Source organism: Alexandromys fortis, unplaced genomic scaffold, assembly GCF_014885135.2.
Source record: "Alexandromys fortis isolate MF-2015 unplaced genomic scaffold, M_Fortis_MF-2015_v1.1 scaffold_41, whole genome shotgun sequence".
Lineage (NCBI taxonomy): Eukaryota > Metazoa > Chordata > Mammalia > Rodentia > Cricetidae > Alexandromys > Alexandromys fortis.
In genome coordinates, this window is record NW_026067923.1 from 608,784 (window position 1) to 635,227 (window position 26,444).

Sequence of the window (26,444 nt, forward strand, 5' to 3'; positions counted from 1 at the left end):
TTGAGTTCTAGGAAGTCTTTAATTTCTTTATTTCTGCCTTGACCCAGTGGTACTTCAAGAATTATTCAGTTCCCATGAGTTTGTGGGCTTTCTGTGGTTCCCATTGTTGTTGAAATACAGCTTTAGTCAATGATGGTCTGATAGGATTCAGGGAGTTATTTCATTTTCTTGTATATGTTAAGAGTTTTTTTGTGTCAGAGTATGTGGTCAGTTTTGGAGAAACTTCTATGACGTGCTGAGAAGAGAAATATTCTTTTGTGTTTGGATGAAATGTTCTATAAATATCTGTAAGGTTTTCAACATCTATTGGCTCTAGTATTTCTCTGTTTAGCTTCTGTTTAGCTTTTGTCTGGGTGACCTGTCCAGAGTGGAGTATTGACGTCTCCCACTATCCATGTGTGAGGGTCAATATGTGATTTAAGCTATAGTAGTGTTTCCTTTACAAACTCAGGTGCCCTTGTATTTGGGGCACAGATGTTAGGAAGTAAAATGTCATCTTGATGTATTTTTCCTTTGATGAGTATGTAGTGTCCTTTTCTATCTCTTTTGATCGGTTTTTGTGTGAAGTCTGTTTTGTTAGATATTAGAATTGCTACACCAGCTTGCTTCTTAAGTCCATTTACTTGGAAATTTTTTTTCCAATCCTTCACCCTGAGGTCTGTTCTTGATGTTGAGGGGTGTTTCTCGTAAGCAGCAGAAAGATAGATCCTATTTCCTCATACATTCTGTTAGTATGTGTCTTTTCGTTGAGGAATTGAGGCCATTGATAGTGAGAGATTCAAAGGCCAATGATTGTTAATTCCTGTTATTCTGGTGGTAGTGGAGGTGGTGGTAGTGTGTGTGTGTGTGTGTGTGTGTGTGTGTACGCATGCACTACCCTTCTTTTGATTTTTGCAATGTGAGATTATTATTTCTTGTGTTTTTATGTGTGTAGTTAACCTCCTTCAATGGGAGCCTTTAGGGTCCAGCCCCAAGACTCTCTTCAGGATTCAGATTGGTCACTACAGGACACAAAAAGGCAGTTTTCTTCTTAGGGTATCTGAGGGCAAATGAATGAACTCTCTCCCTCTGTGCTTTTTCAAATAAGTCTCTTTATTGTTCTGCTTTTATTCTAATTATCCTGTCCTAATTCTAATTCTTCCTCCAAATGTTTTCCCTCTTACAGGAGCCTAGAAGTGAAAAATAACTAGAAGATTTACCTGTCCTTGATCAAAAACACATTCCTAGGGTAAGTGATAGGGAGCTGAGCCTTTGCAATGACAACACAAGGTTCCAAGGTTACAGCAGTAAGACTGTGACCAGACAGGGGAGGCACAGTGTCTAGTGACAAACTTTGAGACATAGGTCTATTGTCAGCAGACTTGCAAGCAAAGAATTGGCATGTTTTTCTCAGGGAGCTTTCTGTAGCAGTTGGTTAGACAGCTGCGACTCAGACTGTGTGCACAGCTATAAAGTTTTGACGTTGTGGTCTATTTACAAAAAGGTTTTAGTCTAGTTTGAACTTTCTCTGAAGTGAAAGTAAGGTAATTATGTGCAGTTAGTCTTAACAAAAGAAACAAGCAGGATTTTAAATGTCTACAGACATTGTGGGACAAATAGGTCTAGTTATGAAGCATGTCCTAGTACATTTCTATATAGCAAAATTATATAGCTAAAATCTTTCTGACCAGCCACAGATCTATGTGTGCCCATAAGACTGAGACATAGTCATGAGATTACATGTAAACATCACATGAAAGATGCATGGTATTGAGGAGATACATCGCTGTTATTGCACAAGTGAAATTACAGATGAAAGCAACAGTTTCAGAGTCAGTGGCCCTGCAGGCCCTGCTTAGCAGAGTTTCTTTGTCTGAGAATAATTTCTCTGGTGGATTGGCATCTAAATTATCAATTTCTATAAGCCATAATTATATCATGGCCCACAATAGCTCATGATAAATTCTGCTGACACTCCTTAGGTTGAATTTTTTCTTCTAGTACCTTCTGCAGGGCTGGATTTTAGATAGATATTGTTTAAATTTGACTTTATCATGAAATATCTTATTTTCTCTATGGTGATGGATTTTTTTCTGGATATAGTATTCTGCCATCTGTGGTCTCTTAAAGTCTGTCCAGGCCCTTCTGACTTTTAGAGTTTCTACTGAGAAGTCAGGAGTAATTCTAATAGGTTGGCCTTTATATATTACATGGCCTTTTACCATTACAGATTTTAATATTCTTTCTTTGTTCTGTATGTTTAGTGTTTTGATAATTATGTGGCGAGGGACCTTTCTTTGCTGGCCCAATCTGTTTGGTGTTCTATATGCTTCTTGTACCTTAATAGACATTTTCTTCTATGATTTTATTGAAAATATTTTCTGAGCCTTTGAGCTGGGTTTCTTCTCCTGCATCTATCCCTGTTATTCTTAGGTTTGGTCTTTTCATGGTGTCCCAGATTTCCTGGATGCTTTGTGTCAGGAATTTTTTAGATTTTCTTTGACTGATATGTTCTTGTCTTTTATCATATCTTCAATGTCTGAGATTCTCTCTTCCATCTCTTATATTCTGTTGGTGAAGCATGCCTCTGTAGAAGTTTGTGCTTTCTTTATTGTTTCTATGGAAACTCTCAGGTCTTAAACAGTTTGATTCACTGCCTTCAGCTGTTCTTCTTTTCTTGTTTTTTTTTTAAAAGGGATTTATATGTTTCCTTTTTAAGGACCTGTATCTTCTTCATAATTTTCTTGTTGTTCATCTATGTTGAAATATTCAGAGCCTGTTGTGATCTGGTGGAGACATATTGCCTTGGCTAATATTGATTGTGGTTTTTATACTGACATCTGGTTTGGGGATGATTTTAAATCCAGGAGCTGATTTCTGGATTTCTCTTTGTTGAATTGGTAGGGTTTTTTTTTTTCCTTTTTCTTTTTTTTTTTTTTCTATTTACTCTCTGAGTTTCCAGAGAATGTGATGGCCGTGTGTTGCCTGTTTTACTGGCTTGCTCAGCTGGTGATTCCAGGGTATGCTTACAGGTGTAAGAGGCAGGTATACTGGGAAGAGGAAGGTAGGAAGAGAAGGTCTCTGTGATCCCTTGGGGGATGGGGTCAGATGGGAAAGGGAGACCATAACAGGTTTTCTGCTAACAGAACTGGGAATGAGACCGGGGTGGGGAATCTCAAGAGCATTAGGAGAAGGTCTGCCTTGAGCCTGCGTGTTGCTCTGGGAGGAGCAGCCCTTGGGTCAGCAGGTTGTGTGGCTGCTGCATTTGTGGTGCTGGGACAAAGAAACAAGCATGGAGAAGCAGGTTCGGAGGCGATGGTTTGCGGGATACAGGAGATGTGGGAAGGAGTGAGGGGTAGCTACAACTGGTGTTGAGCTATAATACCAGGAACGGGACTGGGGAATTGTGTCTGGGGAACAGAGAGCTCTGCCAACCTCAATCCTCACATTACTGTGGCCCCTGAAACCCCCTCTTTAGTTCATTCCTTGAAACTTAGTACTTAACCTGGACAGCCAAATTCCATTTTATGGAGGGATTTTTGTGTCACTGCTCAAACTATGAGCCACTATAATCATAAGCATCACTGAAATATCAGCATTAGACTCCTTAGGCTAAAAAGATCAAAAGCATGGAATTTAAGTAAACAATTATAAGCAAAAATAATTTTTCAAATGTCATAAGGAAATTGAAATACATATCCCGGGGGCTGGGGAGATGGCTCAGTGATTGAGAGTATATGCTGATCTAGCAAAGTCTCTGAGTTCAGTTCCCAGCATCCCTGGGCTTATAGCTGCCTGTAACTCCAGATCCAGGGGAATTCAAAGCCCTTTTCTGGTCTCTGAAGGTCCCAGCACACAGGCACACACACATACACACACACACATGTGCACACACACACAGACAGAGAGAAATCATATATATGCTGCATAGATAAAGCAGAGAAGGAGGCCGAGTTGGCGCTCAAGTTCTACACAGACTCAGTAATGATGGAGAGAGCAAAGATTAAGATTCAAAGTAGTGAACTCTATTAATTGTAATAGTACTTTTATACCAATTGGGTTCTGCAGTGGAAGGTGCTGGAGTTTGGGGAGACTGACAGACTGCTTCAGTTGTTCCAGCCGTGGTTCTCAACCTGTAGGGGGACCCAAGACCATCAGAAAACACAGATATTGCATTATGATTCATAACAGTAGCAAAATTGCAGGTGTGAAGTAGCAAAGAAGTTAATGTTATGGTTGGGGGTTATCACAACACAAGGAACTCAGAAGCATTGGAAAAGCTGGAAGTCTCAGGTGGAATTCTCACACCAGGCAGGGTTTCTTAGCAAACCGACACACATTCTGTGGCCTGACTGTAACCTCTAGCAATATTCCAGCAGCAGAGTTTTAGTCTTTTTGGCTCAAACCTGAAAAGATAATCTGGAAATTCTTTTATTGGATCAGACCTCAGGATGGGCTCTGAAGTGTCAGAATACAGATCCTAACAGACAGGCTGGGAGCATTGACAGCCCACTCACCCCACTTTCCAGAGGGCACTCCTATGCTGTATCTATCTCCATAGCTGTGGTGATACTCCAGTGGCTGCACTGCACCTGTACTCCAGTGTTTGCAATGCACCTATACTCCAGTGGCTGCACTGTGCCTATCCTCCAGTGGATACACTGCTCTTATACTTCAGTGGCTGCACTGCACCTATCCTCCAGTGGCTGCACTGCACCTATCCTCCAGTGGCTGCACTGCACCTATCCTCCAGTGCTCCTATACTCCAGTGGATGCACTGCACCTACACTCCCAGCTACTTGGGAGGCTAAGGAAGGAGGTTGAAAGCTCAAGGCCTGCCTGGGCTAGAGGGTGTTCAAGGCCATGCTGGGTCACCATTACAACATTCTGTCTCAGAATAAAAAACCTAGGGCTCAGTGGGTAGACGGAACTTGTGATCAAGCCTGAGAACCTGAGTTTGATCCCCAGAACCAGTTCCAAAGAGGAGTCCTCTGACCTCTGTGCCCACACCGTCAGGTTCTGTTGCTATGATAAAATACTCAACTTATGGGGAAAAGGGCCTACTTACCACACATTTCAAGACCACAGCCCATCCTTGTGGGAAATCACAGTCACAGCAGCTAATCTTATTATATCCAAAATCAAAATCAGAGAGCAAAGAACTAATGTGTGCATGACTGAGCTCTGCTCCCCCTCCGTTCCTTTGGTTGTTTTTGTGTTTTAGACAGATCTCATGTGGCTTTCACTGGCCTGGAATTCACCATGTAGACCAGGCTGGCCTAGAACTCACAAATGTACCTCCTCTGTTGGCTGAGTTTTTTGTCCCAGTTCCCACAGTCATTAAGTCCCAAAGAAATCACACAGAGGTCTACATTAGTTATAAACTGATTGGCCCATTAGATCAGGCTTCTTATTAACTCTTATAAGTTATATTAGCCCATTATTTTTGTCTATGTTAGCCACATGGCTTGGTACTATTTTCAGCAAGGCAGTCACATCTTACTTGCTCTGTGGCTGGGTCACTACTACAGACTAGGACTTCCTTCTATCCAAAATTCTCTTGTTCTCATTGACCCACCTCTACTTCCTGTCTGGCTGTCCTGCCTATGCTTCTTGCCTGGCTACTGGCCAATCAGCGTTTTATTAAAATACAATAGACATGGTACAAACCATTGACCCACAGCACTCCTCTGCCTCTTCAGTGCTGGGATTTAAAATAGGTGCAACCGCCCTTACCTTTCACCATCTTTGTTTAATCTAGAATTTCCTTCCCACAGTGGGTAGGTCTTCCCATCTCAGTTAACATAATCAAGATAATCCCTCACAGAGAAGCTCACAGACATGCCCACAGATATGCCCTCAGATGTTGGGCCTCATGAGGCATGGGTATGAGGCCCAGTGTCACTTCCTGAGCCTAACTTGAGTTTGGTGAGGCCTGGTGTAACTTTCTGAGACTAGCTCAAATTTGGAGACCTGTCCCTGGCTACCTGACCTAAACCTGCCTCTGCCCAGCCACTGTTAGCATGGCAGAATACTATTGGCCTTCATTTCTTACTCTGCCTCAACCCTTCCCAAGCTTCTCCACCCCCATCACAACCCTATATAAGTTCCTGTCTGACACCATTAAACAAGATCCTGCTTTGATAGACTCCTGACTCAGTGGGTGTGTTTCTCCCCAGTGGCCAGTGGAGAGGGCTGGGTCATTCAATACCCATCACACTCAGCCCCAGGGAGAGTCCGGGGGTCCTCTTTTTCTGCCAGAGAACCCGGCACACAGACACACCCACATGCCAATCCAATCTAACCCCTCATGGAGACTTCCCAAATAAGTTTAAATTGACTTAAGTTGACATTTAAAACTATTGCACTTGCCATGACACATATGAATTCATATACATGCAAATAAATTCATTTATCTTTTAAAAAAATTAGAGGGGAACATCTGGGGAAAATTCTGAGGGAAAGCACTGCATAGAGTACACAGGGCACTGGGTCTAATTCTTTAGCACTAGAAAGGCAAACAAACCAACACATTTACTACATCTGAGCATGGAGTGCCATGGTGTGGAGGTGCAGAACACTGGAATGCTCACTATTCCCCCTGTAATTTCATGGCTGACATGGTCCTGAGGTTCACCACCTCCATCACTGCTCAGTATCACAGGAGAACTCACTGTATATGACCAGGATGGAAAAAAAGCATCAAATCCAAAATCAAAGTGCAGTTTCTGCTGAGTGCGTACCACTTTTATTCTGTTGTATAGTTGTCTAGGTTGAACTATCCTAAGTTGGCACCACCTGTATTCTGAATGAAGAGTCCAAGAATAAGAATATAAAAGTGTAGATTCCAGAAATAAAAATGTAGAAATGAAGAATATAAAGTTGTAAGCCTATGAGAATGAGAGCAGGCTGTCGGCAGTTTTCTTAGCAGTTTAAGGATTAACTTTTAACAGTAGGTTACTATGCTTTACAACCCATAGCTCCGTCTGCAAGACTGAAGTGGCCCTCTGCAAACTGAAGATCAGCTTTTAGATACCTACCCTGGCCATTCATGACTAGAGATTGATGTGAGCTGAGTTAACTTTTAAATGATGGGATGTACGTGACTTCTAACTTTTTGGTTTTATATTGTCCCATCCCCTTCCCTGCTATGAGAAACTGGCAGTGTAAGGAGAGGTGCAGAGCCTTAGTCAACATTATCAAGGAGTGCCAGGGAAAAACAATGGACTAAATACAAACACTGAAAAACTCTGTTAATAAAAACTGAAAAGAAGACTGAGCCAGAGACCCTACAGCAGCAAGACTTGAACAACCACATATGGATGAAGCAGAAGAAAATGACCTAAAAAAATAACTTCAGTAGAATGTTTGAGACTCATAAAGAGGAAATGAGAAATTCCCTAAAGAAATAGAGGAAAGACAAAAAAAGGAAGACATCTGTAGGGCCCTGGTCTGCCCTTATTCCTGGGGCACATCTCGAGGACAATTTCTGGTCAACATGACCAAGCATTCAGCCCTTATTCATGGGGCGCATAAAGTTTCTAGTCAGATGACTAGCGTTCTGCCCCGCCTGGTTAAGTTCCTGTATTTTCCCCTGCCCCGCCTGGTGATTAGCTGCATGGCATTCATTCCATTGTTGATATGGTAATTTCCCACCTGCCTGGGTGGGGGTCCTAGTGCTTGATCTCCTATCGAATGACCCTGGTCTCTCTGTGTCTTGTGTTTAACCTCCAGGCCTTGCCCGACTCGCATTCGGTACAGTGACACGAAAGCTGTACCGAGGGTGTAACACCAAAACCGGGTGTTACAGACATCAGCAAATCCCTTAAAGAATTCCTTAAAGAAAACTATGGAGGGAGAAGATGAGCAAGGAAATCTGGACTGCGAGGGGTTGGTCCACCCACTGAGACAATGTGCCTGTTCTAACGGGAGCTCACCAAATCTAGCTGGACTGGGACTGAATGAGCATGCAATCAAACTGAACTCTCTGAATGTGGCTGACCATGGGGGCTGACTGAGAAGCCATTGATAAAGGCACTGGGACTTGTTTCTACTGCATGTACTGGCTTTTTGGGACCCTAGTCTATTTGGATTCAAAGCTTCCTAGGCCTGGATGTAGGGGGGAGGGCCTTGGACTTCCCACAGGGCAAGGTTCCCTGCCCTCTCTTAAGAAGGGAGAGGGAGGGAGGAGAGTGAGTGGGGGAGAGAAGAATGGGAGGAGGAGAGGAAGTGTAAATATTTTAGTGGAAAATTTTAAAAAAATAAATAAAAGAAAACTATGAAAAAGCAATCAAATGTATGAAATAAACTATTCAAGATGTGAAAACTGAAATAGAGACAATAAAGTAAACACAAGCCAAGGTAATTATAGAAAAAATCATGAGAAAATAATCAGGAACCACAAGTTCAAAAATAAAGAACAGAATACAAGAGATGGAAGACAGATTCTTGAGTGCTGAAGATACAATTGAGGAAATAGACTCATCAGTCAAAGGAAACATTAAATCTAACAAAAGCTTAACACATAATATCTAAAAAATATGGGACACCATGAAAAGACCAAACTTAAGAATAATAGGTATATAGAAGGAGAAGCCCAATTCAACAGAAAATATATTTAATAAAATCATAGGAGAAAACGTTCTCAACTTAAAAAAATGCATATGAAAATACAAGAAGCGTGTATAACACCAAATAAACTGGATCAAAAAAAGTTCCCTCGACACATAATAATCAAAACACAAAACATCCAAAATAAAGAATATTGAGAGCTTCAAAGGAAAATATGCCATGTAACATATAAAGGCAGACCTATCAGAAGTACACCTGACTTCTAATTAGAGACAATGAAAGACAGAAGGACGTGGTCAAGCATTATGCAGACATTAAGAAACCACAGAAGCCAGCACAGACCATTATACCCATCAAAACTTTCAATCACCATAGAAGTAAAAACAAGATGTTCCACGACAACCGGATTTAGCCAATACCTAGCCACAAACCCAGTCCTACACAAAGCACTAGAAAAAAAAATCCAACCCAAGGAAGATGGTTACATCAACAAAAACACAGACAATTGATGGTCTCACAGCAACAAAAGAAGGAAAAAACACACAAATTAACAACACCATCAACTAAAACTAAATAACAGGAGATAGTAATTACTGGTCATTAATATCCCTTAATCTAAATGGACTCAACTCACCTATAAAAAGACACAGGCTAACAGACTGGACATGAAAACAGAATCCATCCTTCTGCTGCATACAAGAAACATACCTCAACCTCGAAGACAGAAATCGCCTCAGAGTAAAAGGTTGGGAAAAAATTTCCAATCAAATGGAACTAAGAAACAAGCTGGTATAGCTAGCCTAAAATCTAACAAAATACACTTCAAAGTCAAATTGATCATAAGAGACAAAGAAGGACATTTCATATTAGCCACAGGAAAAATCCATCAAGAAGAAATCTCAATACTGAACATCTATGTCCCAAATACAAGAGCACCCTCATATGTAAAAGAAATACTTTTAAAGCTTAAATCATACATTAAACCTCACACCCTAATAGTGGGAGACTTCAACACTCCACTCTCACCACTGGACAGGTCAGTAAGAAAAAAAAATAAACAGAAAAATAAGAGAACTAACAGATATTATGACTCAAATGGACTTAGCAGACATCTACAGAATATTGCATCCAAACATAAAAGAATATAGCTTCTTCTCAGCACCTCACGGAACCTTCTCAAAAATTGACCACATACTCGGTAACAAAACAAACCTCAAAAAATACAAAAAAGCTGGAATAACCCCATGTATCTTATCAGATCACCAGGGCTTAAAAGTAGAGTTAAACAGCAATAATAATTTCAGAAAGCCCACAGACACATGGAAATTAAACAATGCTCATCTGAGTCATCAATGGGTCAAAAAAAGGAAGAAACAAAAGACTTCCTAAAATTCAACAAAAATGACCACACAACATACCCCAATTCATGGGACACAATGAAAGCAGCGTTAAGAGACAAGTTCATAGCACTAAATGCCTACATAAAGAAGCTGGAAAAATCCCACACTAGTGAATTAATAGAACATTTGAAAACTTTAGAACAAAAAGAAGCAAACTCACCGGAGAGAACTAGACAGCAGGAAATAATCAAATTGAAAGCTAAATCAACAAAATAGAAACAAAGAAAACAATACAAAGAATCAATGAGACAAAGAGTTAGTTGTTCAAGAAAATCAACAAAATAGACAAATCTTTCTCCAAACTAACCAAAAGGCAGAGAGAGAATATCCAAATTAACAAAATCAGAAATGAAAAAAGGGACATAAACACAGATGCAGAGGAAATACATAGAATAATCATGACATATTTCAAAAACCCGTACTCCACAAAATTGGAAAACTTAAAGGAAATGGGCAACTTTTTAGATATATATCACTTACCAAAATTAAATCAAGACCAGATAAACAAATTAAACAGACCTATAACTGCCTAAGAAATAGAAACAGTCATCAGAAGTCTCCCAACCAAAACAAGCCCAGGACCAGATGATTTCAGCTCAGACTTCTACAAGATTTTCAAAGAAGAACTGATACCAATGGTCCTCAAATTGTTCCACACAATAGAAACAGAAGGAACATTGCCGAACTCTTTTTATGAGGCTACAATTACCCTGATACCCAAATCACAGAAAGACATTACTAAGAAAGAGAAGTACAGACCAATCTCACTCATGAACATTGATGCAAAAATACTAAATAAAATACTAGCAAATTGAATCCAAGAGCACATCAGAATGATCTTCTACCATGATCAAGTCGACTTCATTTCAGAGATGTAGGGATAGTTCAACATACAAAAATCTGTCAATGTAATTTGCCATATAAACAAACTGAAAAATAAAAACCACATGATCATCTCATTAGATGCTGAAAAGCTTTTGACAAAATACAACATCCCTTCTTGATAAAGGTCTTGGAGAGAGCAGGGACACAAGAAACATACCTAAACATAATAAAGACAATATACAGCAAGCCAATAGCCAACATCAAACTAAATGGAGAGAAACCCACAGTCATCCCACTGAAATCAGGAAAAAGACAAGGTTGTCCACTCTCTATTCAATATAGTCCTTGAAGTCCTAGCTAGAGCAATAAGGCAACAATGGGAGATCAAGGGGATACAAATAGGATAAGAAGAAATCAAACTCTCACTATTTGCTGATGATATGGTAGTTTACATAAACGACCCAAAAAATTCTACTAAGGAACTTCTACAACTCATAAACACTTTCAGTAATGTAGCAGGATACAAGATTAAAAAAAAATCAGTAGCCCTCCTGTACACAGATGATAAATGGGCTGAGAAAGAAATAAGAGAATCAACACCCTTCACAATAGCCACAAATAGCATAAATATCTGGGAGTAACTCTAACCAAACTAGTGGAAAATTTGTTTGACAAGAACCTTAAATCTTTGAAGAAAGAAATTGAAGAAGACACCATAAATTGGAAAGATCTCCCATGCTCTTGGATCGGTAGAATTAACATAGTAAAAATGGCAATCTTACCAGAAGCAATCTACAGATTTAATGCAATGCAATCAAAATCCCCAAAAAATTCTTCATAGAACTCAAAAGAACAGTACTCAACTTCATACATAAAAGCAAAAAACACAGGATAGTCAAAACAATCCTGTACAATAAAATAATTTCTGGAGGCATCACAATCCCTGACTTCAAACTCTACTACAGAGCTACAGCACTGAAAACAGCCTGGTATTGGTGTAAAAACAGACAGAAGGACCAATGAAACTAAATTGAAGACCCGGATATTCATCTCTGGCTGTGTTCTCAGCTAGCTGATAAGCTTTTTGTGCCCCATGGAGCTTTATTTCTTTATTTTTTCCCTGGGATACAGTTTGCTTCTGGTCTATTACTTTGGTGGTCTATTCCCATCTTTGTGAGAACCCTGTGGACCCAATACTAAATATATAGATATGCATATAATACATACACACACATTTATATTAGAATACATATATCATACATACATATGATATTTCATGTAATGGTTTTATGTGCTTATGTTATGCGAAATGAATGTTTTTACTTTTTACCTTTTTCTTCCCAACTTGTTTTTAATCATAAAAAATTTCAAACATAATGCCAAGTGTGGTGGCATATGCCATTAATCCCAGCACTCAAGTAAAAAAGGCAGAGGTAAGTATATTTGGGAGTTCAAGGCCAGCCCAATTTACATAGTTAATTCCAAGCCAGCCAGAGTGGGGGCCATCTCAGCATCCATCATAAATCAGACAGGCTGAGTGGGGGCCATCCCCTGAAGACAGCATCATTGGATCAGACTGGCTGGGGGCCATCCCCTGAGAACAGCACCATTGGATCAGACAGGCTGGGGGCCATCCCCTGAGGACAGCATCATTAGACCAGACAGGCTGGGGGCCATCCCCTGAGGACAGCATCATTAGATCAGACAGGCTGGGGACCATCCCCTGAGAACAGCATCATTAGATAACCAGTCACACCAGCACCTCATTTCTCATCAAAGTGTAATGTTCCCCCTAAATCTTCATTTCTCCTTTTCTGAGGTCTCTCAGATTACATAAATTCATGTTTTCTTCCTGTTAACCTGTTTTCTAATAGAAAGTCAGCCATGACTCTCACGATCGGAAAGAAGGACATCTACTGTCCACCTCTGGAATCTTTCAACAAGTGGTGCAGAAATAGCAGGATAGCCACATCCAGAGGAGAAAAGTATTTCTCTAAAGAGGGTACCTGATGACCAAGAAACAAATGAAAAGATGCCCAGCATTAGCAGCCATCAGGAGACTCCATAGAAAACCTCACTGAGATGACCTCAGAGCTCCAGGACAGCAGTCAACGCAATACACGGTCAGAGAGGAACACGTGCTGGTGAGACTGTGAGACCCTCATACATGTTGGTGTGAATGAAAACCAGGACAGCCACTTTGAAAGCAATCCTGTCTCCTGAAAACGTCAAACACAGCGTTAGCATGCGACACAGCAGTCCACCTCCAAGTGTGTATCTAGGGAAAGATGCGCCTGAGCAGAGATGCCCATGCCATTGTTTACAGTGGCTAGCTGGTGTAAGCAGCTCTAATGCCATCTGATACATTAATGAATTAATCTTCGTATGCCTGTTCAGTGGAATATGCTTTAGTCAGGAAAGTGAATAAACACATTAAGTGATGCTACAACAGGGATGAACACCAAAAACATTCTAGTGAAGAATCACCGTGGGCAGGGCAGACTTGAGACAGATGCAAAGCTTTTACAGACCAGTGATGTGGGGAATGCCAGGCCATCAAGGAGTATGGGCAGACAGCCGCACCTACATTAGGAAAGCGGGAGCCTTATCAGGCGTCTTGTCACTAGCAGTGCTGGCGGCTTTGCTGTCCTCAACTTTAACCTAGGTTTAACAAACCTACCCCCTTTTTCTGTTCCTCCAGCCAGCATTAATAGCATCAGAAGCTGCTTCCTGTAGATGTTCTGATATGTGACTACAGTGTCCTATTTGTGAAGGCCTCTGCTGCCTGATTGAACTCAGCTCATTCAGACCTTCTGGGGTTTTCACCTTCCTGAAAAATTGACTGTGGGTGACCTTTTTCACCTCTGCAAATACCTTCATGGTGACCCCAGAGGAGTGTTGATTGGATAATGGCATGTAGACATTCCAGCCTGACAGTCCAAGCTCCCCTCTAACTTCCCTGGAGACATCTTATTCACACTAAGAGTGTCTCCCCTCAAGTGACCAATCTTCTCTGTCTTCCTCGGGCCACAAATGTCACATCTAAGGTGGGGTAGAGCCTTGCTGGCCTGGCGGGTGGTGAATTGCCTGTTATAGCTTTCTCTGCTGTCTCATTTACCTGCACGTTGTTCCTTGTTTCCTGGGATCACCTCCCAGACAAGTTGTTTGCACCCAAGTCTATTATTTGGGTCTGCTCTTGAGAATGTGACAACCTTGACAACAGTATCCTTGCCAGCTGCCTCCCAAACCTTTCTGCCCTCCATCAGCTGCCGTGATCACATCCTATAGTAATAATAATATCAACCAATTCCTCTCTGTAAAGTCCCCATAGCTTCTTGAAAATTAGAATAAAATCCAGACTCTGAAATTGGCCACATCTCCAATGCTGTTTCTCAGTATCGCTTCTTTGCTCGCATCAGCCTCCCCGGCTCACACTTGCTCTTCTGTCTGTACCACCTCCTGCAGTTTTACGTGCCCGGCTCCTTCTCAGCACCCAGGTCTTAGACATACCACTTGCCGGAGGTATTCTCCTTGGTCACACAAGAGCACAGACGTGTGTCTGAGGAGACACACACTCAGTGCTCCACGCGCTAGCACTATCTCACTTCTAGACTCTATGTCCTCTTTAAACTAGTAACCTCAACCTCTTGGTTTTGAAATGGTCTCTTTGTTATGTCACACAGGACGATCTTGATCTGGGCTCAACTGACCGTCCTGACTCTGCCTCCCAAGTGAGTGAGACAATAAGTTATATTGTCTCCGCCCTCTGGAAATTGTCTTCTAGTTTTTTTTTTTTTTTATCTTCTTTTGCTCTGTGCACAAGGACTGGTCTGTTTTGACCATCGCTGCCAGTATTCTTAGGTCTCAGAATAGAGGTCAGGATAGCTCAGACCCCTTTTCTATATTTGATCCATAAGAAGACTGCAAAGATGCACGAAGCTTAAACCTCTGAAAGTTACAGTGGACTTCATACTGGGATGACTGAGGCAGAGTAAACAGGAATTCACAAGCAGTGAGAGGTGGCAGGCTCAATGACACCAAGAAATCATGCATTAGATGATCTGAAAGATGAACGTTAGGAGATGAATGAAAAACCTTTGTGTTTCAAGTGGGATTTATAGATGACCAAGGATGAAAAAAGTAAAATATAAAATTTTGAGTTAACTGGGATTCAATGGTAGAGCTCTTGACTAGCATGCATAAGGGCTACGGGTTAGATTCCCAGGACTGCATAAAAATGGAAGAGGGAGGGAGGGAAGGAAGGAGGAAAAGAGGGATGGCAAGAAAGAGGGAGGGAGAGGACAGAATGTTATACTTTGGTTCCTGTTGCTTTGATAAAACACGGACAAAAACCTGAAGAAGACAGAATTAACTGGCTTCAAGATTACAGTCCATCACTGAAGGAAGCCAAGCCAGGAACTTCCTCAAGGAAAAACCTGAATGTAGGAATTGAAACAAAAAACATGAAGGAATGCTTCTTATCCACTTGGTTCCTGTCAGCTGCCTTTCTTCTACAGCTCTGGCCTCCCTGCCCAGGTATGTCACTGCTCACAGTGGGATGGGCCCTTCCACATCAATCATTAGTCAAGAAACTGCCCCCACAGAGTAGACTAGAGGCCAATCGGATGGAGGCAATCCCTTCACTGAAATTCTCTGTCATGTTGTGTCAAGTTGGCAGCCAAGATTAGCCATCACACAGAGAGAAACTTAGCAGTTAAATATTCTTTTATTCAGCGTTTGAAAATTGCATATGTGTACAGGATGTACCTTGATCTTGTCCATCCTCCCTCCTCCTGCCAGCTTTCTCCAAGATCCACAATCACATCTCCCTTTCTAGTATCTTTTCCTTTTATAATTATTTATTTTTAACTTGCTGAATTCAATCAGCACTGTGCATATATACCTGGATGTGGTGTCATTCACTGGGGCATGGACTTTTGAGTCCCCTCCAGGTCAAACTCTTTGTGTTGTTGAGTCCAGTGGTAATTCAGTAATCAGGCTGGCCGTTGTTATTATGTAACACACTTTTCTTAGTACTTGATTTTTAGGTGTTAACTTGGCTGGGTTAGGAGGAATCCTGCTAGCTGGTAAAACTCTGTTTCTGAGTGTGTTCGTGAAGGTGGCTGTGCAAGAAATGAGCATCTGAATTAGCAAACTGGCTGAAAGTGGCCAGTTCTTATCAGTGTAGGGGCTGGCACCATGCATGTCATTAGTGCCTTGCATAAAGCAAAGGCTGAGGATCATGGGCCTATAGCTGTTCCTCTTTATTGCCAACTCAGTGAGATTTACAATCACCCAGGAGATGCATCGCTCGGCATGCCTACGAGAGGATTTACAGAGATTTAATTAAGCAGGGGACCAGCCCCGAATGTGGGCTGGGGTCCCAGACTGAATGACAGCGGAGAGTGAAAGAAGCAGCAGCATTCAGCTCTCAGCTTCCTGACTGCAGACGGTGGGACCAGCGGCATCTCGTTCCTGCCACCTCACCTTCCCTGGCATGATGGGTCATGTCCTTCTAAAGTGTGAGCCAAAGTAAGCGCTTCCTTAAGTTGCTCTTGTCTGGTAACTTTGTCACACCAGTGAGAAAGCTAACAATACATATCCCTTCCCAGTACCCTGAGTGCACAGCCTTTGTCTTTCTTTAATGGAATTCTATAACTAGCTTTGGTGTTTCTTTTATCTGCAGATACCAGATGGTGAGACTTTCAGATTTTCTGGAGCGGGAGAATCACTTCACATCATCTATCAATCATCTGTCTGTCTGTCTGTCTGTCTATCTATCTGTCTGTCTGTCTTCTATATATCTCTATAATCTATCTACCATCTATTTATCACCTGTCAATCTAATATCTATCTACCCACCCATCTTATTGCTTCTAGTTCTCTATATAGTAAAAAAAAAAATACAAAAACTAAACTTACTGATTGCACAGCCTCTATGAACATGCCCAGAACAAACTAACAAAGTTGGGATTTTTAACTAAAGGATTCATTCTCTTAGTTCTTAGATAATATTGCCATTGTCTAAGGACTGTTTTGGCAAGACAATTTTTTTTTTCAGAGTTGCATTGGTCTGTGCTTAAAACACTCCCCAAATACTTTGGGGCAAGAGTGGAACATAAACCCATTACTGGAAGTTTGGGAAGTGGAGTGGAGAAGGTCAGGAATGAGCAGAGGAGCACTGAAATCTGGACTCTGGTTGACATGCTTTGTGTCTGACAGCACAGACAGCGATAGCTCAACTCTCTCAACCTTGCGGCAGCCAGGGCTTTCTCAGTGGCTCTCAAGCCTCTGGGAAGACTCTTCTATGCCCTACACTCACTTATCCAGACGTGTTTCTATCATATCACTTAGGTTTTCTGTCCTCTGCTCTACAAAATGTGGAGAAAAAGCTCACACTGTGACCTGTATAAGCTGCTGTTCCTTGCTCCATGGCATGTCATAAGGCCTGAACTATCTTGGACCTGATTACTTGCTGTTACGCAGAGGAATAAATTAAAAGAGAAAAGTCAGGGTGACTATCACCTGAACATGCCACATCCAAGACAGTAACTCTGAGCTCTTTATGAAACAGTCTGGCCCTGGACATAGACTTTGCTATGGTTGAAATCTAGAATGTTCCTTAATGGTTCTTGTGACAATGGCTTACTCTTCCATTGGTGCTATTGAAACCTAATAAAAAGTTTAGGATCTCAAGTTCTTGACAGGTATATGGGAGACAATAGCCCCTCCTCTTCCTCTCTCTTTGCTTCCTGATGGCCACGAAGTAAGCAACTTGCTATTCTGTCTGTCATGAGACATTGTCTAATAAGCATGAAAGTAATAGAGCCAACAGACCATAAACAGAAATGGCCACTAATTGTGTGCCAAAATTTTGTTTCAGCTCAGGTGTTTGCTTCTGTGACAAAGCGTGGCTAACACTAACTTTTGCAATTTTCTTAGTACTTGGACCTTTCCACGTCGAAAATCCCTGCCTCAGCTCTTTCAAGAATAAAATCAGAAACTTGAACTATAATGGAAAGCCAGGTTTTTAATTACTCCAAATTTTCATAGCTAGCTACAAATCAAATAACACTCACATAATCTGTGCAGTCTGGCTTAAGGCTAACCGGCTTTGATTTTGTCTAAAGACAGTACAAACTGGTGGTCTCTTGATTCCCGTCTCCTAAATCAAACACAGTTGAGTAGTGGGGAGTGTGCCTATCTGGAGGCAGGTTTTCTTAGGGGTTGTTAACGGTCTCTCAGTCTTTATTTGAAGACCTCAAACACACTGGGAATGTGAAATAAGAGGAAATGAGTAGCCAAATTGAAAAACTATGCTGCAGTAATTGATTTCTGTACCAAGAATTTATGTGGCCATTACGTAAACTCTGGTGGGAGTCTCAGCTTCTTTGTCGCTGGCTCACACTATAGAGGAAATAGTTTGGAGGAATCTTATTTATCCTCAGCCTCTTAATACTCATGCATATTCCTACGTAGAATGGTGACAGCCACATCTGTGCTGAAAGGCAGTTTTTTGTCAAAAAATTAAAAAGCAATAGCCATAAATCCATACACATTATTTTTCTGAGTAGATATTTAGTTCTTCAAGACATCACTACTATTCCTGCCCATAAGTATTTTTCAGGGTACATCACTACCTCAAACTGTGAACAACCCAGAAGCTTCAGATCAGTAGAAACAAAAGAACACATGATGTCTTAGTGTTTCCGTAGAATACCATTTCGGCTTGCAGTGAAACGCTGCTTTCAGAAGGTGAGTCCTCCTTGCAGCCTCCTTGACATAAAATGTCAAAGCACATTATTCCCTCTCCTTCTCTGTCTTTTGATGTCTAACAAGAGACCACACAGTTCGTTAATATGTATGGTATACAATATACTTATTTTTAAAAAAAAAAAACAGGTTCTTTCTATGTAGACCTAGTAGGCCCGGAACGCAATACATCCCCTTGGCTAGGCTTGTATCCATTTGACCATTCTTATAAAAGAACTCAATGTAAGACTATGGCTTACAAACATGGAAAGAAAGTACACACAGAGGAAGCAGACTACTCCCAAGAAACAATCAGCTCACAAAGACAATGGAAGAAGTGCATACACTTGAAAGAAGCAAGTGCTCTAACATGCAGGGGACATCATTAGGCAGATGAGGCTGCTAGGTTCCATGCAGACCACTGCTCTCCCTGCTTTTGTTCACACAGCTGCATGCTGTTCTCCTGCTGACCAGTAAAACAAACAGAATGTCATAGTCAATAATTTCTGACTTCACCTCAGGACCACTCCTGCTTGGAGAAGCTGGCCACCATATTGTGAGGTCACTCAAGCAGTCCCATGGTGTAAAGATCTTCACTTTAGTATGTTTCTGGTGCTGCATCATTGGAGGTAACTTGGGTGTCAATTTTTTGGAAATTATTGAGTAGAAACGTGCTAATTGTACAACACAAAACCCAGTGACTTAATGTGAATGAACAGAGGTGCCTATCTGGAGGAACTGAATCCCAGTACAGGTCTATGTTATAAATAGTATGTGATCTATACCACTGTGTGAACGAAAGTCACAGCACATTCTATATATATATATATATATATATTTGCAACATATCAAAGTGAAAAGAAACATACAATTCATTGAAATGTTCCTTGTGGCGAGGGGGGAATTGACTGGGGAAATACCAAGATAAAAACAAATCAAACAAGAACCAGGATCTTAATAGGTCCTGGAGGGAGGGGGGTAGACTGTTATTAACTGAACCCTTTGCAATGAGGACCCATTGCAGAGTTTACCCAAAGTTAGAGAGAAGGATGAAAACATAAATTCAGACTTTGGAAAAAGCCAGACATATGAAAATGATAAAAGATAAGGGTACCATCCAATGACATCCCAGCCCAATCCAAAAACATAGAGAGGCATGTGTACAGAGATGGGTCATTGTTCTGGGCAGAGCAGTCGGTAATCAGAGGTATGGGGAGACAGAGTCACGCTGCCTTCCAAGAACCACCTTTGGGCCTGCATGGCGAACTCAAGGCAACTTTCTTGTGAATGACAAAACAGGAAATAGCATGTCTGGATTTGCAGATTTCGTTTTTGCTTCTCATAAGTAACTGAGCATTTGCCTACAGTTTTCTGGAACAATTCTAGGCCAGTCCTTCTGTCTATTGTCTAGAAAGTAGATAGCCTTTCTATCTATCATGGGAAAACTCTTTCATTTTAATTTTTCATAATCTTTTAAATGAGATTTTTGACCTGACATTTAATTCCATTATCATAATGTTAATAATATTTCACATTTTGAAAATAACAATTGAGGCTTTTTAAATACCAAGGAAAGATTTATAAAATCCACTCCTTATTGCATTACTCTAATAGGAAAAAATAGCTCCCATTTCTTTGGGTTCTGCTCCAAGCATTATGGATGGATATAATCAGCTTCACAAATCATTAGTTCGGGGAGGAGAGGGGAAATATGACAACTTTCAGTTCATTTTTCACATCTTCTGAACCAACTCCGCATTAAATGCACTTAAATGAGTATGTCAAGGAAGACAGAACCTTCAGGGAAATGAGGCAATACCTATAATAGATAAGAGTTATTATATTCCTCCTCCATCCCCTGCCACCACTAGATTCCTTGGGAGAGGGGAAAAATAAAAATTGTGTGTATTGGGGTTGTAGGGATGGCTCAGTAGTTAGGAGCCCCTGATGCTCTTGCAGAGCAACGGAGACTGGTTCACAATTGTCTACGATTCTAGTTCCAGGGGACCTGATACCCACTTCTGGTCTCCATGGGATAGGGCACATAATGGAACACATATACACAGACAAACAAACAGACAGACAGAATACTTGTACACAGAAATTTTTTTAAAAAAAATATCTTAAAATAGCTGGGACAACAATAGGAGCAGGACTGAACCAGCAACCTGGGCCAGAGTGGGCTTGGGATGGTGAACTCCATGGGAGCAGGGGCAGATCCATACCAGGGATATTTGCAGAAGCAGGACTAGACCAGTAATCTAGTCTGGAACAGGCCTGAGGTAGCAAGCTCCATAAGAGCAGGACTGAGCCATTGACCTAGGCCAGAGCAGGCCTGAGACTGTAAGCACCACGGAAGTGGGAACAGATTCAGACCAGGGACATTTGTGGAGGCAAGACTGAGAAAGCTACCTGAGCCCTGGAGGAGCAGACCTGAGACAGCAAACTCCACAGGAGCAGGTACAGGGGGATCAACTGCTGAGTGGGTGGGTCGGAGCCAGAGACCACTGCAGGTCCAGAAATGAATCTGGGACCTCTGAGGGAGTAGACCTGAGTCAGGACCTCTGCAGGTCCAGGCATTGGTCTGGGACCTCTGCGGTAATAGGCAGGAACCAGAAACCTCTGCGGATCTGGATGTGAGCCTGGGACCTCTGAAAGAGTAGGCCTGAGCCAGGTCCTTTATAGGTCCAGGTGCACCCAAGGCTGGGACCTCCAAGGGAGAAGATCAGAGCCAGAGACCTTTACAGGACCAACCCCAAGCCAAGGACCTCTACAGGAACAGATCGAGACATGGGACATTTACAGAAACAGGTCTGAGCTAGCAACCTAGACCAGAGCAGGGCTGAGACAGCAAACTACTCAGGAGCAGAGTAAACCCTGGGAGTGCTGAGTGTCCTCCAGGAACATGGAGTGACCAATGGGGTAACTAAAACTGTGGCACTGACTGTACCATGAAGAACAACCATCTGAGCCTTGGATCCACTGGCATCTAGAAAATTAATCACCAGAATCACAGACAGCCCCAACCACACCAATTAGAGGGAAAAATGAGTAGACAAGGTAAGAACACATGTAAAACCACAAAGACCAACACAACACCAGTAAAATCTAGAGACCCTACAACAGCAAGACTTGATCAACCAAATATAGATGAAGCAGAAGAAAATTACCTAAAAAATAACTTCAAGAGAATGTTTGAAACTCTTAAAGAAGAAATGAGAAATTCCCTTTTAAAAGTGTAGGAAAAGACAAACAAAAAAAGTAGAAGAAATCCTTAAAGAAAATGAAGAAAAAGCAATAAAATATATGAAAAAAACTATTCAAGGCTTGAAAACTGAAATAGAGACAATAAAGAAAACACAAACCAAGGGAATTATATAATCAGAAATCATGAGAGAATGATCAGGAACCACAGACGCAAACATAAACAACAGAATACAAGAGATAGAAGAGAGAATCTTAAGCGCTGAAGATAAAATAGAAGAAATAGACTCATCAGTCAAAGAAAACATTAAATGTAACAAAAGCTTAACTGAAAATATCCAGGAAATATGGGACACCATGAAAAGACCAAACCTAAGAATAATAGGTATAGAAGAAGGAGAAGAAGTTCAACTCAAAAGCACAGAAAATTTATTTAACAAAATCATAGAAGAAAAACATTGCCAACCTAAAGAAACATATGCCTATGAAGATACAAGAAGCTTACAGAACACCAAATAAATTGGATCAAAAAAAAGCTCCCTTGCCAAATAATAATCAACGCACTAAACATACAGAATAAAAAAAAAGAATATTAAGAGCTGCAAAAGAAAAAGGACAAGTAACCTATAAAGGCAGGCCTATCAGAATTACACCTGACTTCTCATTGGAGAAAATGAAAGCCAGAAGGTCATGGTCAAGCATTATACAGACATTAAGAGATCACAGATAGCAACCCAGACTACTATGCCCTGCAAAACTTTCAATCACCATAGAAGGACAAAACAAGATATTCCATGACAAAACCAGATTTAGCCAATACCTAGCCACAACACAAACTACTACACAAAGTACTAGAAGGAAAACTTTCCTGTCTGGTTTTCCTGCCTATACTTCCTACCTGGCCAATCAGCATTTATTCAAAACATGATTGACAGATTACAGACAATTCTCCCGCACCAGTTTCAGCTCAGAATTCAAGATTTTCAAAGAAGTACTAATACCAATACTCCTCAAATTGTTCCACGCAATAGAAACAAAAAGAATATTGCCAAACTCTTTTTATGAGGCTACAATTACACTGATGCCCAAACCACATAAAGACATTTCTAACAAAGAGTATTACAGACCAATCTTACTCATGAACATTGATGCAAAAATACTAAATAAAATACTGACAAATCAATCACATCAGAACCATCATCCACCATGATCAAGTCAGTTTCATTCCAGAGATACAGGGTTGGTTCAACATACAGAAATCTCAACATAATCAACCATATAAAGAAACTAAAAATTAAAAATCACGTGATCATCTCATTAGATGCTGAAAAAACTTTTGACAAAATACAACATTTCTTCATGATAAAGGTCTTCAAAAGATCAGGGATAAAAAGAACATAACTAAACATAAAAAAGCAATATACAGCAAGCCAACAGCCATCATCAAACTAAATGGAGAGAAACTCACAGCGATCCTACTGAAATCAGGAAAAAGACAAGGTTGTCTACTCTCTCCATGTCTATTCACTATAGTTCTTAAGGTCTTTGCTAGAGCAATAAGGCAATAAAGGGAAATCAAGGGACTATAAATGAGAAAAGAAGAAATCAAATTCTCACTATGTGCTGATGATATGATAGTTTACATAAGCAATCTCAAAAATTCTACCAAGAAACTTTTACAACTCATAAACACTTTCAGCAATGTAGCAGGATACAAGATTAACTCAAAAAAAAAAAAAACAGTAGCCCTCCTGTACACAGATGATAAATGGACTGAGAAAGAGATCAGAGAATCAACACAATAGCCACAAATGTCATAAAATATCTCAGAGTAAATCTAACCAAACAAGTGGAAGACTTTTATGACAAGAACTTTAAATCTTTGAAGAAACAATTTGAAGAAGACACCAGAAAGTAGAAAGATCTCCCATGTTTTTGAGTAGGTAGAATTAACATAGTAAATGGCAATCTTACCAGAAGCAATCTACAGATTCAATGCAATACCCATCAAAATCCCTGAAAAATTCTTCATAGACCTTGAAATAACAGTACTCATATTCATATGGAAAAGCAAAAAAAAAATGCAGGATAGCCAACATAATCCTGTACAATAAAAGAATTTCTGGAGGCATCACAATTCCTTACTTCAAACTCTACTATAGAGCTATAGTACTGAAAACAGCCTGGTATTGGCATAAAACCAGACAGGAGGACCAATGAAACTGAATCGAAGACCTGGATATTAATACACACACTTTCGAACACCTGATTTTTGACAAAGAAGCAAAAAATATCAAAAAAGAAAGCATATTTAACAAATGGTGCTGGCATAACTGTATATCAACTTGTAGAAGAATGAAAATAGATCCATATCTATCACCATGCACAAAATTCAAGTCCAGCTGGATCAAAGACCTCAACATAAATCCAGCCACACTAAACCTCATTGAAGAGAAAGTGGGAAGTACACTGGAACTCATTAGCACAGGAGACCACTTCCTAAATATAACCTCAGTAGCACAGACACTGAGAGAAACAATTAATAAATGGAACCTCCTGAAACTGAAAAGCTTCTGTAAAGCAACAAGACAAAACGACAGCCTACAGAAGGGGAAAAGTCTTCACCAACCCCACATCAGACAGAGGGCTGATCTCCAAAATATATAAAAAACTCAAAAAATTGGTCATCAAATGAACAATTAACCTAATTTAAAAAAATGGAGTACTCACCTTACTAGACCTGGATGGAGGTGGGTGGTCCTTGGACTTCCCACAGGGCAGGGAACCCTGATTGCTCTTTGGTCTGATGAGGGAGGGGGACTTGATTGGGGGAGGGGGAGGGAAAGGGGAGGTGGTGGTGGGGAAGAGACAGAAATCTTTAATAAATAAATAAATAAATTTAAAAAAATGGAGTACAGATCTAAACAGAGAACTCTCAACAGAGGAATGCAAAATGTCTGAAAGACACTTAAGAAAATACTCAACATCCTTAGTCATCAGAAAAATACAATTCAAACCACTCTATAAGAATGACCAACATCAAAAACACTGATGACAACTTATGCTGGAGAGGTTGTGGGGTAAAGGGAACACTCCTGCATTGCTGGTGGGAGTGCAAGCTGGTACAGCCCCTGTGGATATCAGTGTGACAGTTTCTCAGAAAATTAGGAAACAGCCTTCCTCAAGACCCAGCAATACCACTTTTGGGTATATTGTGCCCACAAGGACATGTGCTCAACTATGTTCATAGCAGCATTCTTTGTCATAGCCAGAACCTGAAAACAACCTAAATAAAACTCGACCAAAGAATGTATAAGGAAAATGTGGTACATTTACACAATGGAATACTACACAGTAGAAAAAAAGTAATGACATCTTGAAATTTGCAGGAAAATGGATGGAACTAGAAAACATCGTTTTGAGTGAGGTAACCCAGACCCAGAAAGACAATTATCACATGTACTCACTCATAAGTGGTTTTTAAACATAAAGCAAAGAAAACCAGCCCACAAATCACAATCCCAGAGAACCTAGACAAGAAAGAGGACCCTAAGAGAGACTTACATAGATCTAATCTACATGGGAAGTAGAAAAAGACAAGATCTCCTGAATAAATGGGAGCATGGGGACCTTGGGAAAGGGTTGAAGGGGAGGAGAGTGTTAGGGAGGGGAGCAGAGAAAAAAATCTAGAGCTCAATAAAAATCAATTTAAATAATCTCAAAATAAACTCTGCATATTTATGATACAAAATATGATGATTTTATATAGCTATACATAGTAAACAATTAACACAGCCGAACATCATCTCACATGAGTACTTGTGGGTGAGAGAATTTAAAATCTACCCTCTTAAGTATAAAACACAGATGTTATTTATGATAGTCCTATCTCAATTAATTATCTTTTACTGTGAGAAAGAACATTCATTAAAGGCAACTTATTTTTTAAAAGTATTTGATTTGGCTTACAGTCTCAGAGGTTCGAAGTCCATGATGGTGGAACAGAGGAACGTTTAAGAGCTCCTGTGTCTTGACTTGTGAGTAGGAAGCCGAGAGAAAGGAAGAGAGCATGCAAAACCTCAAAGTCCACCCCCAGTGACATGCCGCCTCCAATAAGACCATCACAGACCTTAGGTTGGTTCCACACCTTAGCTGTGGTGAGTAGAACCATAATAAAGGTGGACCACAGGCCTCTTTGCTGAACCGTGTTAGCTTCTTTCTCTCTGCTGTGATGAAATACCCTGACAGGCAATGCAGAGGAGAAAGGGGCTAATTTTTGGATGTAGTTCCAGAGGGACAAAGTCCATTAAGTCTGGGCAGGCCTGGCAGCAGGAACAGGAAGTTTAATGATCACATTTCATGTACACACAGGAAGCCAAAAGACCAGGCTATGAACCCTCAAACACTGCCATTGTGCCATACTTTTTCTAGCAAGGCTCTGAGTCTAAAGGTTCCATAACTCTCCTGCCCCCTGCCCCCAGAATGGCCTCACCAGCTGGGAACCAGATACTGAAATACATGAGCCTACAGAGGCATCTCTCATATAAACCAGAATAAGTAGTGTCCTTATTTCCTTTATGTATACAGCACACCAAAAAATGGGATTGCTGGAGCATAGGCAGTCCTGCTTAATTCTTTGAAAAAAACCATTTATTGGCCATAATATCTATACGATCATGAAAAGGTACAGGCTCATTCTACCTGATGCTACTG

The 26,444-nt window shown here is 40.7% G+C and overlaps 1 long non-coding RNA gene across 1 annotated transcript; it reads right to left on the minus strand.

Annotated features, from left to right (window-relative positions):
* Positions 1 to 4,035: 4,035 nt before the first annotated feature.
* On the minus strand, positions 4,036 to 25,948 carry LOC126501436 (uncharacterized). Its single transcript, XR_007591676.1, has 3 exons — positions 25,701 to 25,948; positions 24,462 to 24,551; positions 4,036 to 4,112 (listed from the first exon to the last, which is right to left on the minus strand). It is a non-coding gene; the product is annotated as an uncharacterized lncRNA (long non-coding RNA).
* Between the last annotated feature and the right edge of the window lie 496 nt (positions 25,949 to 26,444).